This window comes from Vombatus ursinus, unplaced genomic scaffold, assembly GCF_900497805.2.
Source record: "Vombatus ursinus unplaced genomic scaffold, bare-nosed wombat genome assembly UNPS02014841.1, whole genome shotgun sequence".
Taxonomy (NCBI): domain Eukaryota; kingdom Metazoa; phylum Chordata; class Mammalia; order Diprotodontia; family Vombatidae; genus Vombatus; species Vombatus ursinus.
The window spans coordinates 6,306,078-6,318,178 of record NW_020954619.1 but is presented as its reverse complement, the minus strand read 5'-3'; positions in this window follow the sequence as shown (position 1 = coordinate 6,318,178).

The following is a 12,101-nucleotide window of genomic DNA, read 5'->3' as shown; positions in this document are numbered from 1 at the left end:
CGATTGCATCTGGCTCTCTAGTTAACATTGCTCTGACCATGGCAGTTTCAGGTAGAGAATAATTTCCCTGCTGGTAGGCTACTAATACTATCACTTTCATAAAGAATCTTCTATAATTTTAAGGGAAAAGAATGGCTGAAGAGTTCAAAGGTCACTTATAGGTAATAATTTTCTGAAACTTACAGTGAAATGAATTGTAGGATGGGAAAGGAGTAGTTAACTAACACTTCAGAACCTAGCCTGCCTCTCTCTTTATTACCCCCTTCTTTCCTCTTGCCATTCCTTTCTGTGTTTATTCATTGGCTTCTAATATGGTTAAAATGTGAAACTGAAAAACTGTATTCCTACATATTGAAAAATTACTAAATGAATGAATAAGAATTTGTTAATTTATTCAGCCTTACTGTGTGTTACACCCTGAGGATATGTATATGGGATAGCATTTATAGAGTAAGGTTTGCAAAGCATATGTGGAACGTTTTAAATTAGAAGTCACAGGTTTATGCCATCTCCTCCACACTCCTCACCCCATTTGTCATTTTAGGTCATTCTAGCAAAATAAAAAAATGAAAGCTACGAGACCATTAAAGGAATTCGGAGATTCTCTGCTGGTTTTCACTAATGTTCCTTCCTACTGTCTCCCTTCATGAGAATAAGCTTTCAAAGGAAACAAGGACGTTATCCTACATCATTTTTAACACTCTCCATCTCAGTGTGTCATAGGATTGTAGATCGAGAGCTGGAAGGGGCCTCAGTGGTTATCTAGTTATCCCAACCCCCTCATTTTGCAGATGAGAAAACAGGTTCATGATCACACAGGTTGTAAGCTCCAATTATCAAGAGCATGGGGTTCTCCATGCCTTACCTGATATTCAGGTAATATACTTGTGTCTTTACTGTTCAATATAGTTCAGCACCATTCAAATGATGTGTAAGTAAAGTCACTTTAATAACCAGATCCAGTCTTTTTCTTTTCATTCATTCATTCATTCAACATGCAATTATTAAGTGTTGATTGTGTGCAAGGCACTCTATTAGGATCTAGGGATACAAAAATAAGATGAAAAATAGTCCCTCCCTTCAAAATACTTACGTTTTCCTAAGGGAATAAAAATAATAATAATAGCTATAATAATATAACACTTTAAGGTTTACAAGGCACTTTACAAATATTATCTTGTTTTATCCTCTAAACAACCCTAAGAGATAGATGCTATTATTATCTTCTTTTTACAGATAAGGAAACTGAGGCTGACAGAGGTTAAGTGACTTGCCCAGAGTCACACAACTAGTAAATGACTGAGCCTCAATTTGAACTCAGGTCTTCCTGACTCCAGTGCTTTCTGAATCTAGTGCTCTATGCATTGTGCCACCTAGCTGCCTATTATACAACATTTAATACAGCTAAGCAAGTACAAGGTAAACTGAGGAAGAAGAAAGTACTAAGAGGATCAGGAGAAGCTTCCCATTGAAGCTCAAGCTAAGGATTTCAGGAGGTGGAAAAAGGAATGTGCTGGAGGCAGTCTGAACTAAGTAGAGCCCATTGTTAAATTTTCAGTGTGCATTTACATCTTGGAAATTGGCAAGTTACAAATCAAAGCTTGGTTTATTGTTGTGTTGATTAGCAAGATTTAAGAAAGTCATGGAGAAATGCTAAATTAAACTTAAAAGTGTTAGCAGATTAAGTTTAAAAGTATATTGTACACTTTTCCCCCCAGGGACCTGGTTATTAAACATTACCAGCACACCCCTGGATATAAGTAAAGTGGGAATGCATTCCAGACTTAGGAACAACCTTTGCAGTTATAGAGGTGAGAGGTAGGCTAGAAAGATGGGCTGAGGCCAGACTCTGCAGGGCTTTAAATGCCAAACTGAGAAATATATATACATTTTTTATCTTGAAGGAAATAGGGAGTCACTGAAGATTTTTGAATAGATGAGTCATAGTCAGACCTATGCTTTAAGGGGATTATTTTGTCAGTGGAAGTTAAAGATATAAAGGAAAGGAAATGGAAGCAGGGAAATCAATTAAGAAGTTATTACAACTATTTGGGTGTTGAAGGATTGAAATAAGGTAGTAGCTGGGTCAATGGGGAGAGTGGGACGGATATGAGAGATGTTGAGTAGGTAGAGATGACTAGACTAAGCAAGTAATTGGATATGGGGAGGAAATAAGGGAGTCCTCAAGGATGACTCTTGGGTTGTAAACACCCCGATAATTGGAAAAATCATGGTGGTTTAGACAGAAACAGGAAAGTTTGGTAGACAAGTTTTGTGGGGAAAGATAATGATTTTTTAAAACTTCTTTTAATCGTTTAACATTCTTTACTACTCTGTTCCTACCAAGTATTCTCTTATTTGGCTTCAAAGTTACATAGCCTAGGGGCAGCTAGTTGGCCCAGTGGATAGAGCATTGGCCCTGAAATCAGGAGGACCGGAGTTCAAATCCAGCCTCAGCCCAAACTTGACATTTACCAGCTGTGTGACCCTGGGCAAGTCACTTAACCCTAATTGCCTAAAAAAAACAAAGTTACATAGCCTCTTGGTTCTTCTCCTGTCTCTCTAATTCTGCCTTCTTGGTGTCCTATAACAGCTGCTTCTCTTCTTCCTGACCTTTATGGCTCACATTCTTCTCCATCTTTTGAGCCTCAGACTTATATAGCCAACAGTCAACACCTAACTGACAACCCTAGGATAGGCTATTTACTACCAAGCTATTGGTAGTACTATTGCAATAGCTGTTCAGTTATTTCAGTCCTGTCCGACTCTTCATGACACCATTTGGGATTTTCTTTGCAAAGACACAGGAAGACTCATCTTGAATTCGAATCTGTCCTCAAGACTCTTACTAGCTTTTGCGTGACCCTGGGCAAGTCTGTGCCTCAATTTCCTTCTCTGTAAAATGATTCCTCTTGACTTCTAGTGTGGCATTCTATCCACTGCATCACCTAGCTGCCCATACACATACTGGCAACAACATCCTCTCAGGTCTTCGTTTCTCCACTCCCTCCTGGGGTTTTTAACCTTTTTTTGTCTCATGGACTACTTTGGCAGTATAGTGAACCATTTGGACTTCTTCAAAGCGCAATATTTTTAAAGGCATGAAATACGTAGAATGATAAAGAAAACCAAAGTGATAACAGTGATAATAAAGATGCACTTTTTTTTTTCCATTTAAGTTCCTGAAATCTATGCCAAGAGAGCAAGGGAGAACTTTGAGGCAGATGGGGGTACCTTTGGATTATGGAAGCCAATCAGAACATAGCAAGCTAGCTGGGCCACACAAACCCATTGTCAGTTCAATGTTGTTGAGTTTTTGAGTCAAGCTGAGAGCTAGCAGAATCATGCTGAAGAAAAATATTATAGAAGTAGCCAGGAACCAGAATAAAGGCACTTAAGCCAGAGCTTCCACCAGACTGCAAGCTTCAGAAGGGCAGGGGCTTCTGTTTTATCTGAACTTTGTCTCTCTCCTAACACCTAGCACAGGCCTCTAAACTGTTGGTATTGTAACCTTTTCATTTTGCCACTGTCAAAAAAAAATCACCCAAAGACCCAGAAATATACAAAACTCCTCCACCCAAATCTCAAACCAACATCATTACATTTCTTTCTCCCTTTGTGAGTTCTTTTTGATTGCTTTTCTTTGGTTGGTATAATATTCTTCAAGAGAAATAAGGCTCCAAACTCCTACACTAGAGGTCACTTCTCTATCAACCTATATAGAGTAATTCTCTATGACACACACATCTCACTAAAGATTCTGGATGATCAGGGAGAAGGTTAGAGTCAAACAGCAAAAATAAAAACTCAGTGCTTTTCTTCTGCCTCCCTTGGTGGGTTGGGAGTTGAGGAAGGGAAGAAGAGCCAGAATCCTAGTTGCTTGAGGGAAAATAAGCAAAGACAAAGAGTCAAGTCTTAAGCCTGTCCCAAAATATTGTGATGATGATGGGGCAGCTGGGTGGCACAGTGGATAGAGCACCGGCCCTTAAGTCAGGAGGGCCTGAGTTTAAATCCAACCTCAGACCAGACACATGACACTTACTAGCTGTGTGACCCTGGGCAAGTCACTTAACTCCAATTCCCTTAAAAAAAAAAACAAACAAACATTGTGATGATGGAATAGCAGCAGTAGGTTCCATAGCTTTAGTTTGACTGGGGAAGAATTAGTTATTGGGGGAAACTGCAATGAGATGGTGGTAGCATAGGAAAGAAATTTTGCCTCCCTGGCTGATGTAATCCCATGGCAGAGAAGAGTTGAGCAGTAAAACTGTGATATTCCCGTTCTTCTTGGGCTTGGGGTATTTTGCCAGGGCACCGTTCTTCCCTTACCGCACCCCCCCCAAAAAAGCTTTTCTTTCCTTGATAGAGAACCTTCAGATAAATGGAAACTTGCCAAGTGTGTGCTGATCACCCCCTACCCTACACCCCCTTTCAATTTTCCATCCCATGTTGGAATTAGTCACTGATATTTAAAAAAAAAACCCAAAAAACTTTTCTTTCATTATAGCTGAATTAAATTAATGGGAAAATAATCAACATCTGCTTCTCAAGATGTGCACACATAGTCTGCAATCATTTTGCTATAAGCCAACATTTTAGGATTAGAGAATGTTAAATTAAAAGAAACAATGAAATTCAGGAAAACAAAAAGTAGGATAGATGATTCATTTTTTTTCTTAAATGATTAATGGTTAATAGTTTTTTTTCTTAAAGGAGCATAATGGAGCTCCAAAATGAAAAGCTGAAAAAGTATCTGTAATTGCATGATCTGCTGTCCTTCCTGGGGAAGCTATTTTCTACTGAGAATCCATGAAAAAGAAAAACCAATGCAGAGACACATTTAAGTAAAAAGAAATGGAATGTTTTGCTTAGAGAAATATAAAGTGTTTTAGTCCTCTGCTTTTAAATTTAAGAATAAGAAACAGAGAACTTCATTTAAGAAATACAATGAAAAATAAATTAACATCCATATTAGTTAAGGAAGGGGGAGAAAGGGAGAGAGTGGGAAGAAAGAAGAGACAGTCAAATGAGACAAAGAAAAAGAAAAGGAAACTAGAGACAGAGGACAAGAATAACAGTCAAAATGGTGGAAGAAAAATAAACATGGAGGTTCATTAGTTCCTGAGGCCTAGAGTTTACCTAGACAGTTGACTTGCACATTATAATTCCTTTAAAATTGTTATTAGGTGAGTAATCAGTCTGTTTTTTCAATTGCTAATAAGACAAAATTAAATCAAGTTGAAAGGAAGCAGTATAGAAAAAAAAAAGTACAGTATGGAAAGAGCACCTAGGTCTAGAATCCTTATCTATATAGGATGCTCAGGCCCACATAAGATGTGTATGTCCATAAGGGTTGTCTAAATGCAGCTCACCAGAGGCAATGATTGATAGATACCTCTGGAATCCTACACAGCCTTCACCAAAGGAGACTGTGATTCTTACCTTGAGCAGATCAAGTGGAGGGGGCCACCAGATTGGCTCTTCTGTTCTCTAGCCCCTCAAAGGGGTACTGCAGTAGAAGGAGATCTATCTACTCCTTTAAATATTGCTGTTCCGAGGGCATGATTTTTAGGTTCGAAACAAAAAGCTACTTCCCTGGTCATTATCCCTTAATAGGGCAGCTAAGTGGCACAGTGGATAGAGCACTGGGTCTGGTGGAGTCAGGAAGACCTAGGTTCAAATCCAGCCTTGAATCTGGGCAAGTCACTTAAGCCCTATTTGCCTCAGTTCCTCATCTGTAAAATGGGGATATGGGAGAGAAGGAAATAGCAAACCACTCCAGTATCTTTTCCAAAAAAACTCCATAGACAAAGTCCACGGAGTCACAAAGAGTCAGATACAACTGAACAACTCAACAACACTCATAGACTTAACTCCTCACGAAAGGCTAACTAGGCAAAAGACCATCACGAATAGTGGGTTAACCCATTTATCCAAGCAAAAAGTAAACAGAAATTAGATCAATTCTACAGATTAGAATATACCAGAAAACAGAGAGGGTGAATGATCTATTTAGATGAATGTGAAATGAGATCTCAGATCAAAGAGGCCTTAATCTCACCCATGGAAAAATTCCCTGAAGTCTCTAGGGCAGCAAACCAGAAATCTGGGACATGTAGAAGAACCAGTTTCCCACACATGTCTGCAGTTTTCAGTGTCTCTGTCTTTCTCTCTCTTCCTCCCTCTACCCCATTCTCCCTCCATCCCTTCTCCTCTCTCTCAGTTTTTTACTCTCTCTTTCTCTTTCCCCTTCCTTCCCACTTCTCTCATCCTCCCTTTCTGTGTCTGTCTCTCCGCATGTCTGGAGTTGGTCCTGAAGAGAGTCTTCCACCACATATGACTGTCAAAAACAACGTCTTTCCTCCCCAGAACTATTGTACAAACTCCTCTCTTCATCTAGGCAGCATCACATCATCATTCTCTCTACTGATTAGGAGAATCTCAGGCAAAATGCCCTAGGTTTGATTGGAAACCTTGGTTATATCTATAAAAATGAGGGACTCAGCCTAGATGACCTGTGAAGTCCTTTAGAGCTCTGGATGCATAAAGTATTCTGCTCACTTCAAGGAGTAATGGGAATCTCTTGTCTATGAGTAGCTATGATATGTATTCAACATTCCCCCACCTAAAAAACTTCTTGTTTTATAAGCTTGAGAGATCCATAAACCTGGACTGATACGTGGGCTAAAAGGCAGCCTCTGCTTTATACATACCTCTTCCTCCAGCTTAATATGTCTTACCTTTTCTGGAATCTTCTAGGCTAGAAACTTCTAGTCCCATGCTTTACTTAGTGGGGTAGCTGTCTCCTGGCACTTACCTGCTTGTGACAACAGAGATGTACCTGACTAAAACTTCTTATAAAATCCCTGGTCCTCATAGACATTACTGAGCAGCTGGGCTGTGGAGGACAGACCCCCCCCCCCCCTTCTGAAACTAAACTAGGAGTGATGAGAGCTTAACATAACCAAGGTATGCCAAATCCAGGGGATAGCTTCTGGCAGGTTCATTGACCCCCTTATTCCTCCTGCCTGAAGGTCGTTGCACTCAAGGCAAACCTTTCCTTGGGTGAGTTAAAACATGCCCATAACAAGGGAAACAAGGGATAGGGTGGGGTTAAGAGGGAGGATAATACTGGGAGGTAGATCTATAGATATTTATTATCACCATTTTACAGATGGAGAAACTGAAGCTTAGTGAGAGTGGCAAACCTATGATTACACAGCTAGTAAATATCAGAGGCTACATTTTAATCCAGAACATCCTTACTCTAAGTCCAGTATTTTATCTACTACAGGGACACACTGAAAATAACAGTTGTCAGAGGGTGGAGTTGAAGATGGTGAAGTGAGAAGAAGCATTTTTGCTTAGCTTACCCAACATGTCTTGTCCCGACCCGCGGGACATCAATGGAGGTCCGGACCTATAAAAGAAGGAGGGGAGCAGGGGACACAGGAAATGGAGACAAGACAGGCTTTCTGATCAAGTCTCGTTTATTGAAGGCAAGCTCAGGGTACTTATACACACAGTAAGAGGAAGTAGGGGAGTTCTACCAACGGTATAGGGGCGGGGTATTCCAGGAAGAGGTACAGCTTTGACCGCAATTTGTTCTTATCACAAGGGTGCCTTGGCAGCTGCAACACTAGTAATTTTCCAACGGTCAAATTGGGCCTTTGGTCCCTTACATGTCCCCCTTTTCTTTCCTTAAGAGGGAAGGTTTTAGCAGAGGGGTTTGTGCCTGTCTTAGGTTGTCCCGAGGAGTGGGATACTGTTACCCGTCATGGGGGCAATATGCAAAGTAACGCCCCTGGCTTAGGTCAGACTCCCCTCAGAGGGATCTTACCCGTCCGTCATTGGCTAACCAAACCAGCGCTCAGACTAATCCTTGGGACCAGCCAATGTCGGTATAAAGATCAGGGTCACCAGTATCCAGCCGACAATAATGGACCTGAATAGGTTTGGACAAGGCCTTGTCCAGCTGTTGTTTGACATAGGAGGTGATCTTCCGGAACACCCAAGGACCGAAGGTTAGAGCTAATAAAAACACAAATATAGGCCCTACAAGAGGTAAAATATAAGGAAGAAAGCCATGAAGATTACTTAAAAAAGGATTTTCAAACAGTTCTCTCCGACGCTTGACCAGATCATCCTGTAATTTCTTTATCTTGTCCAGGACTACACCGGACTTATTAGCATAGAAGCAACATTTCTCCTGTAAGGCCAAGCATATACCCCCTTGTTCGGCTGTCAAGAGATCCAATCCCCTTCTGTTCTGCAAGACCACCTCGGCTAGAGAGTTGATCTGGTCCTGGAGATCACTAATAGTTCCTGATAAGGTTTGGATATCATCAATGAGCTGTGCAGAGAGTTTATTATAGGAGTGTATGGCGACTCCCAAGCCCCCAGACCCTGTCGCAAGGGCTCCCGTAATGCCCAAGCCAACAAGCAAGGGAATAGCAAATACGGCCCTTTTATGTCTTCCAGCCATAAAGTCGAGGCTGGGAACCGGAACAGGCTCGTCCCCCGGAACAATATCCATCTCAGGTAGAACGGAGGCAATGGAGCAATAACCAGTCCAATTTACGGGCAACGCTGGGAACGCCATATTCCCTCCGCAGAGAAAAACATGGCCTAGAGGGGGACACAGGAAACTGCTAGTACGAAGGACAGAGGAACAATTCACATGAGGGAGAAAACCCACATCAATGGAGACAGAGGCATTGGGAGTGGTACCCTCAAAGCAGGGGGCTACAAAGAGTGACTGATTCAAAGGGATCAGTTGAATCCTAAAAGGGGGGCCTAGGGAACAATTTACCGGAAGGGAAGGATTTTCGGCAGGAGCAAGGTTACCAAGGCGGGGTAACGCCATAGGAATGGGAGTACCGAGGGGCAAGCAAAGCCAGCAGTCCGCAGCCAACACAGGATTGGTCTTATTTAGCATAAGGTGAGTGGATTCCAAAATGACAGACGTCTGATCATCCAGACTCAATCTGTGAGGCCGGGAACACGCAAGAGGATGATAATGGAGGGAGGGGAATTGGGCTCGAATGAGTTCCTCAATGTGCTGCTGGACCCTCATGTTCTCTGGCTCTGTCAGAAGGGCCCCCTCCGTCTGATACATGTAGGGGTGCACGTTCGGGCCAACAGACATCGTGGCCAACATCGGCAGACGAACAAGACGCCTGGGCATATTTGCTAGTATGTCCCTGGAGAGTGGCGGAGGTTTCTCCACCAAAGGTTCCTGCATAGGCTTGCTGTAGAACTGCCGTCAAATAAACCTTATTATTAGAAGAACACTGCTGGACGCTGTTATAGCAAAGGGAATGAATGGCTTGATAGTAGCGACAGGAGGAGGGGCAGGGACCAGGGGACCCAGGCAGAGAGGGAATGACTCGGGGTTTGGCAACACACTCCCACCGTTGCTTAAATCCCCCACCGGTGGATGGTCGACAGGTGAGATAGGCGGTGTATTCATTGCAGTCGTTGGAGTAAGAGAACTGCTGCGGTGTTACCCGTGTATACCCTCCACGGCAGTCACAGGGTGGCCCAAAAAGGGAAGCGAGGAGATCGTTGCCGGCCGGGGCGTCAAAACCAGCAAGGCAGACCCTCAGGACATCCAGTAGGCACCAGCGTAGGGGTGATCGTTTCCTGAGCATTTCCTGCAGATAAGGGAAAGAAATATTTCTCAGAGAGGTTTGTCCTCCCTGGAAGGAAGGTCAACTGGAGGCGGAGAAGCCATCTTACAGGAATCAACTTGCTTTACAAGCCTCTCAGGAAGCCAGCGAGCAGATTGTTTTTCTTTAATATATATACAGACCGAACCCCGACCCCAAATAAGAACAGGGTTGGGACCCTGCCACTGGTTAGTAAGGGGATCTTTCCACAGTACTTTGGCATAATTGTGCTGGGACTCGGGGTGCCAAAACCTATCAGCCGCTGATTTGCCAGTATCATCCAATTGAAGAAAATTTAATATGAAAAGAGCATGGCTGACCAGGTTCCGAGGGGATCCTTTGACCGGGTAGAATGCCCCTCTTCGAAGTTTGGTAATAGTGTTTTTTAAGGTTTGATGAGCCCATTCCACAATACCTTGCCCTTGAGGATTATAAGGAATGCCCGTGATGTGAGAGATACCAAGGGTGGCACAGAAGGAGCGAAAAGCTGTGCCAGCGTAACCAGGGCCATTATCAGTTTTAATAGACTCAGGCTTGCCCATAACAGTGAGGCAAGAGAGGACATGAGCAATCACGTGGCGGCAGGCCTCACCGCTCTGCAATGTGGCAGAGAGAAAGCCGCTGTGAGTATCGATGGAGACATGCATATATTTTAAATGACCAAAATCAGAAACATGAGTCACATCCATTTGCCATAGGGCGTTAGGAATTAAGCCACGGGGGTTCACTCCTAAATGGGGGGTGGGGAGAAGGGTCACACATGAGGGACATTGCTTAACAATCTGTCGAGCTTGTTCACGAGTGATTTTGAACAAAAGTCTAAGAGTGGTAGAATTAAGATGATGAAGGGAGTGGGCATGAGTGGCCCTATCCACAGGGGACAGATAAAAAACTGAAATAGGCATACGGGTGGCGTGGTCAGCGAGGTCATTACCCTCCGACAAGGGACCAGGGAGACCTGAATGTGCCCGCAGATGGCCAAGAAAAAAAGGGGCAGCCCTAGCACGGCTAGGATGGCGGACTGTACTGAGAGAAATAGCTGAATTGCAGAGGAGTTAGGTTTTAGATGGGAGGCTGTTTCTAATAAGGGGACAGAGTGGGCCACATATGCACTATCTGTATAAATGTTCAAAGGAGTGGAAGGAAAAGTTCGGAGGACTACAGAAACAGCAAACAATTCCACTAACTGGGCAGAGCGATAGGGTGTGGACAGAGGGGTAGCCACGCCATTGCATGAATATGCAGCGGTCCCAGAGGAGGAGCCATCAGTAAAAACTGTAAGGGCCCCTACTAAAGGCTCTGTAGAAGTTAATTTAGGGAAAACAAAGGGGTGTGTGCGAATAAAGTGTAACATTTTATGAGCAGGATAATGATTATCTATATTTCCGGGAAATGAGGAAAGCGCTATAGGCCAAAGGTCAGAGGTACGAAAAAGCCAATCAACCTCCGCCTTTGCATAAGGTAGAATGATAGAGTGAGGCTCCTGACCAAAGATCTTGACACTGGTATCTCGGGCTTGAATAATGAGTTCTGCTACTAAATTATAATAAGGAACAACAACTTTGGACGAGGAGGAGGGAAGATGAACCCAGAGAAGGGGAGAGGCCACCTGCCAAAAGACTCCCGTGGGTGTGTGTGAAGTGGCACAGACAATAAAAAGGAATGGAAGGGAATAATCCAGGGCTGACACAAATTGGCCTTGAATGGCTTGTGTGATTAAGTTTAAAGCCTTTTTTCCTTCAGGAGTTAACTGTCTAAGTGATCGGGGGTCTGGGTCCCCCCTTAAAATATCAAACAGAGGTTTCAAATCACCTGTAGTAAGACGGAGATAGGGGCGGATCCAATTAACATCCCCTAACAACTTTTGGAAATCATTAAGAGTTCTTAAATGACTAGTTCTCAATTTCAGGTTAGAAGGCCTAATTAGGGAACCACAGAGCTCAAAACCGAGGTATGTATAAGGGTCCGTGACTTGGATTTTCTCGGGGGAGACCTGCAGACCCCATTCAGCAAGGTTTTGCGAGAGAAAAGCAAAGCAATGGGAGAGGGATTGTGACTCGGGGCTAGCGATTAATATATCGTCCATATAGTGGAGGATATAAAGGGAGGGCCAACGATCACGAGCGGGCTGAATAGCCGCAGCCACAAACTTTTGGCAGAGTGTAGGGCTATTAGCCATTCCTTGGGGGAGCACTTTCCACTGAAAGCGTTTCATTGGGCTCTGAAAATTCACAGAAGGCAAACTAAAAGCAAAACGAGCACGGTCAGCAGGGTGCAAAGGAATAGAGAAAAAGGCATCCTTAAGGTCAATAATGATTTTAAAGAATGAGCTGGGGATTGCCACAGGGGAGGGCAGACCAGGTTGAAGGGAGCCTTTGATGATCATGGTTCGGTTAACAGCGCGAAGGTCCTGTAAGAGCCTCCATTTTC